The sequence below is a fragment of the Saccopteryx leptura genome, chromosome 3 (genome assembly GCF_036850995.1).
Source record: "Saccopteryx leptura isolate mSacLep1 chromosome 3, mSacLep1_pri_phased_curated, whole genome shotgun sequence".
NCBI classification, from domain to species: Eukaryota; Metazoa; Chordata; class Mammalia; order Chiroptera; family Emballonuridae; genus Saccopteryx; species Saccopteryx leptura.
In genome coordinates, this window is record NC_089505.1 from 116,434,381 (window position 1) to 116,440,380 (window position 6,000).

Here is a 6,000-nt window from a genome sequence, read left to right on the forward strand (position 1 = left end):
ATATCTGTCTGGAGTATCAGTGTCCCAGGTGCATTTCCCATCCAGGGTACACAGGAAAAGCAACCATCTGCATCTCTCCCCATTCTGCTCCCACAGCCACTGGCTCAATTTGTTCCAGCGTCGGCCCCAGGCAATGAGGATAACACAGTTGGTCTGAGCTCATCTGCCTCTGATGCTGAACACAGCTTGATTGACAGTGTTAGCTGGGCGGATCCTTGTCAGGGTGCATGTGGGAGTCTGTCTCTCACTATCTCTCCTGCTCCCACTTTAACAAAAAAGAAAAGAAAAAAGAGAGCTTTAGCTTAACAGAAATCCATAACTTATGACCCTGACTCAAGGTATGACCATTGTTTCTGGTTACCACCAGGGGTTAGCGACTAGCAAGGGAAAGAACTAAGGCTCACAGGGCATGCTGTGAAGAAACTGAATGCCATGCTGGGGCTGCATATTAACAGAAATCATACACGACATCAGACCCTCAGTTTCATCCCACTGAACTGGTCCGGTGCCTTGGACCTGCCTGCTTCTCTGTGTGTCTGCACCACTGCACATTCTGGCATGCCCTCTGCCTCCAGTCTCCACACAGGGTTTAAGATTCCATCCAACGCAATGCAAATCCCAAGGGCTGATGCAAATGCTGCTTCCTAGCCCCTTTCACAAAGCCTTCCCTGAAGTGTAGGACACCTCACCCTCTGAATTCTGCAGCTCAGGAATCCTGCTTAGTCGCTCTGTGGTGTTTCACCCCATACAACTCCCCAAGAAGAACCCAAGAAGATTGCCTTCGCTTTCCACCTTCCTTCGCTCTACCATTGCTGACAGGTCTCCCTCCATGCCTCAGCTCCTCAGCCCTCTGTGAACCATTCTCAGTTGACCCTGGTACCCTTTACTTTGCTTTACTTGTTTCTACTCATTATTGGATTTGTATGTTTGCATAGAGCTGAACTTTGCATATATTAAAAACACATTTGCAGGCAGTATTTCCCTTATTCTGGGAAGTAGGTGCTATTACTTATTCCATTTTCACTGAGATGATGAAGATAAAGAGAGGGAAAGCAAGTTGCCTAGCATTGCACAGCACATGGAAGTGTAGCTCTGTTTCCTGGGCTGTGTTAAATCCACATACAATCTCCCATGTGGTGGATCTCATCCACTCTGGGGATCAGAGAGGTTCCCGAGGAACAGAAGCCCACATATGTTTGGGTGGCCAGGCTGTGCTAGGGCTGTGGGTGGTCAAAGTGCCCAGGGAGCCCCAGGGAGCCCCAAAGTGGGAGCATGAAGACTCAGGGATGGTGGGGAAAGGCCTGACTCCTAAGGGAGGTAATGGGAGCAGAGCTTCAGTGTACTAGTGGAAGTTGGTGAGGTCAGGAGTGGGGAAGGAGCCGTGCAGAGGGGAGAGGGGCAGAGGACATGCTGAGAGCTGAAGCTCAGGGTGTGGGCCTGGGGGGAGGGCAGGAAGCCAGGCTACAGTGGTCATGGGGGCCAGATCCTGAGCTACCTTGACTATTCTAGAGCTTGAGCCAGTCATAGACCGCAAAGCTCCTATGTTCATAGGTGGCTTAGAGAGTTCAATGACTCCAGGAGATGGAAATGAAAGCACAGGTTCCACCAACTCCATATAGAGTCACTTTGTGCTTGTGCTGATGTGTGGCATCCAGTAGCTTAGCAGAGAGAAGGGGGTACTTGCGCTTACCACACTGAACCCTAACAATGCGAGCACAGAGTAGGTGTTCATGAAGCTGGGTGATGAGGGGACTGAGGAATGAAGGAATGAATGAAAGCAACACCAGGAGGACTCTAAAATCTGGTTTATTAGGTGCAGATTGGAGAAGCAGCTGGCAGTGTGAACGGTGTCAGGTGTTAGGTCTCCCCAGGTTCTCTCTTTTCAAACCTCCATTGGGGTAGGGTTGATTACGCTGCCAGCATTGGAATCAACTGCAGGGGAAGGTCAGGAGACAGCAAGCTCCTGCTGTCCTAGCATCCAGCACAGGCAGCGTAGGCACACAGCTCACATGTGCTCGGGTCCTAAGCGATGGCCTCTGGATACAAGAGATGAGGCCTCATGAAAGCTGGCTTCTCTTCCCTAACACCCCCACCATCTCTTGAGCCACAGCTTGGACATCTGCCAGGAGAAACCCAGGACCGTCCTCTAAAACTAGATGGGCTTTCTACCCCAAACCAAGACACAGGTACCACTCAAGCCAACCAAGCAGAACAGTGAGTCCACCCAGAAAAGATCTACCGCTAAGACTGGATGAAGCAGGACACAGTGCTATCTATGCATTAGTGAAAGCCAGGACCTTCTTAAAGTCAGCCTGGGCAATTACAACTGAGAACGAATTACAACAGAGGGCTTCATATGTCCCACCAATCAGAACAGAGCCTCTAGTCATACTAATCAGAGCAGAGCCCCTCCTCTGAATTCCACCAAACAGAGCACTTCTCTCCTTCAACTGCCTCCAATCAGGGAAACACCTCGCCCCACCCATGAGACAGCAAGCTACTCACCCAGCCTCTGGAGGACCTCCTGGGCATCAAGCTCCTTGCAGAGAGGACTGAGGTCTTTTGGAAAGTTTGATGGTTACAGAGGGTGGGAACCACAGGTCCATCAAACTCCATGAGCCCCCAAGTGCAGGGCTCCCGGAGCTCCTGGAGCTTCTTCACTGACTCCAGAGGAAAGGAGAATTTTCCATCCTGAGAGAGACACGTCCCGACAATGAGGACAGGCTGCAGCCTGCTCCCTGACGTGTCCGGCAGGACGAGCCCTCACCAGCCCCAGTGGCTCAAGCAGTGTTTGTGGCACATGCGAACCAGATGCTCCACTGCAGGGCACTATGAGGTGGTTCAGCTCAGACTTATAACCAGACACTGGGCAGGAATCCTGGTTTTGTTCTGAATGTTATGAGTGGAGAAAAGGGACATGATGTGGCAGAGAGACAATAGGTGCCCAACATGAGGGAGCCATTGAGGTGATGTTTAGGGGGAGTTACAGGCTGGGAGCAGGACCAGGTTCCACGTGGCCCTGCCTGACAGCCGTGAGGGCTGATCCTCGGCACGGGCTCCCACCTGCAGCCTGGTGGACGTTTGAGAAGCAATAAAGAGCCTCCCAGAGCCTGGCTGTGATAGGGAGTGGGGCCCTGCTGGCTGCCAGACTGGCCTGTCACTGCCTCCACACTGGGGGGCACAGCTTCCCGTCAGGACCTCCAGGATGACCATATGGGTCTGAGACCCAGGCCCGAGCTCTGGCTGAGTAAGGACTGAGGACGGAGATCAGGAGTTGAATCTGTGGCAGGAAGCAGGTAGGAAAATTCCTTGGCAGGTGGACTGGGGAAGCTGAGACAGATAGCAAAACCCACTGGCCCAGCGATGGACAGCCAGATATAGAAGGGCACCGGGGCGGAGAGCCCCAGGTGCCTAGCTACTGGCACAACTGGCCCCGAACATCACCCCCAGGGTGGCCTTCCCTCCCCTGGCATGTTGCTGATCATGCTGTTTAGCCCCCGTGACATTTCATGTCACTGGCCGTAGGGTATGAATCCTCCCTGACCTTTCCTTCTTAGAGATTACATCTAGGTCTCACTTGTACTTCAGCTCCAGGCTCAGAAAAGCAGCCAAACCAGGCAGGTGATGCCAGGACCACCTATAATGACTGATGACCCTATCATACCACTGACCAATCATCAGAGACCACGACCCTGAAAGGGCACACCTGGGAAAGCTAATGAACATTCTATTGAGATTATTATAAAACCACCTCTAAACCCCCAGCCTTTAAATACCTTCAAGACTAAAGGCCATGTCTGTGCTCTCCCTCGCAGGAGCAAGCCACACTCTTCCCTGCATCTTCCTTCTCTCTCTACTCCACAGGCCTGCGTCTCCTAAACTCTAATGGTCCTCAAGTGACTGGCTACCAGGGGAGCAGTGTGCAGCGGAGGCTCATCCCAGGGTTACCCTGTACTCTTGTCTCCAAGGCCCCCTTTCCTCTGACTCCCCAGTGTTCTGACTGCACCTCGCCTTGGCTCATTTCTTTCCCATAGCTTCTAGAGAGCCAGAGCAGCCACCCCCACCCCAGGTTCTCTCCGTTGTTTCTCTATCCAGGTCCGTTATTGTTTCACTGTCGCCAGTTTTAATAAGTATACTCCCAAAATCACCTGGACTCATGTTGCTAAATCTTTTCTGCACAACATCAAGAACCCACACAATACGGGCCAGCCCAAGGCAAACCAGCTTTGATCCTGGTCCCTTTTCGGCTAACAAATCCAGCTCCTTCTCTTCCCAACCTTGTGCCCAGAGCCAGTTGCAGAACATCTCTGAGGCTCAGTATTCCTCGTCTGAGAACTGTTGATAATAATCCCTTCCTCCCAGGGTGATCACCTGGCCCAGGGCTTGGCCTTGTCTACCCTCTGTAAATTGGCTAATCCCTTGCTTTCCCCAAATAGCTGTTCTTCTTTCTACCTGGACTGAGAGGGAAGATGTATGAGGCCGGCCTGAGAAGGGGCTTTTGAGGAAGAGTAACTGTACACAAACACACACAAAAAACTCCAGCCCCAAAGAGAAAGTGTTCTATCAGGGCATAGGCCCTGTGCACTGGGGGCAGAGAGCCAGCGGGACCGCGGTAGAGTCAGGAAGAAATTACGTGCACGGTGACCCCTGTGTCAGGTCGGCCCGGGTCCCCAGGAGGCGGAGTGCAGCGAGCAGGAAGGTGTTCATGGCAGCTGTGCCTGTGCAGGAGTAGCTGGCTCTGGATGCCACAGGGAAAACATGGGACTCTTAAAGAACGCAGGGTTACTGAGTAACCCGGGAGCTTTGTCGGTCTCATCCGTTCACCTCTCGGTTTTGGCCTAATCAGTTAAGACTCAGGATAGTTCTGGTAGTAAAGAGAGCAGTCCCCTCCCTGTGACACAGAACCCCAGGGTTCTGTAATCACTCACCAACCACACACTAACTGAGAACTGCTGTGGTCCCTGTGCAGATTGGGATTGCAGCCCTGGAGGAGGGGTCCCAGGAGAGGCAGTGAAGGGTGACTGGAGGAGTAGGTCGAGGGTCAGGGTGGACTTTGGAGGGGGCACCTCAAGCAGCCCAGGGGTAGAGCAGTTCAAGAAGGTTTCCCTGGCCCTGGCCAGTTGGCTCAGTGGTAGAGCGTCGGCCTGGTGTGCAGGAGTCCCGGGTTCAATTCCTGGCCAGGGCACACAGGAGAAGCACCCATCTGCTTCTCCACCCCTCCCCTCCTCCTTCCTCTCTCTCTCTTCCCCTCCTGCAGCCGAGGCTCCATTGGAGCAAAGATGGCCCGGGCACTGAGGATGGCTCTGTGGCCTCTGCCTCAGGCACTAGAATGGCTCTGTTTGCAACAGAGCAACGCCCCAGAGGGGCAGAGCATCGCCCCCTGGTGGGCATGCCGTGTGGATCCTGTTTGGGCGCATGCGGGAGTCTGTCGTCTGTCTGAGTGTTCTCCTTTTCCAGCATCGGAAAAATGAAAAAAAAAAAAAAAAAAGGAAAAAGAAGGTTTTCCTAAGGAGGTTATATCAGCACCCATGTCTAGAGAATTGGTGGATATTTTTACAGAGAAGGGGTGGGCAACAAAGGTCATTTCTTGCATAAGATGCTACATTTATGAGCCTGGAGGTGAGATAGGCCTGGAGTATCAGGGAGATGAGAGTAACTCAGCGGGGGAGGGGGATTGAAAGGGCCTCAGATGATGGAGATGAGGAGCAGTACAAGCAGGCACTGGGGTGATGCTGTGACTTTGGGGGAAGGTCTCAGCTCTGCCACGCCACAGGCCTCGGTTCAAGTCTTATCTCCTGCCCAGTTTCAATGTGTGTGAACTGAGCAAATTGTTTCCCCTTTCTGAGCCTCAGTGTTCCTTGTGTCCTCTGTGGGGATTGATAAGAATACCTACTCTTGGGCTTCTTTGGAGGATTACACGAGACCATAGCAATGCTTGCTCAGTGCCAGGAACACAGGAAAGCTAATATGGTTATTATTATTGTTATCAATAGCAGCATC

The 6,000-nt window shown here is 52.5% G+C and overlaps 1 pseudogene; it reads right to left on the reverse strand.

Annotated features, from left to right (window-relative positions):
• Window positions 1–1,790: 1,790 nt before the first annotated feature.
• LOC136397623 (guanylin-like) lies at window positions 1,791–4,707 on the reverse strand (annotated as a pseudogene).
• Window positions 4,708–6,000: the final 1,293 nt, after the last annotated feature.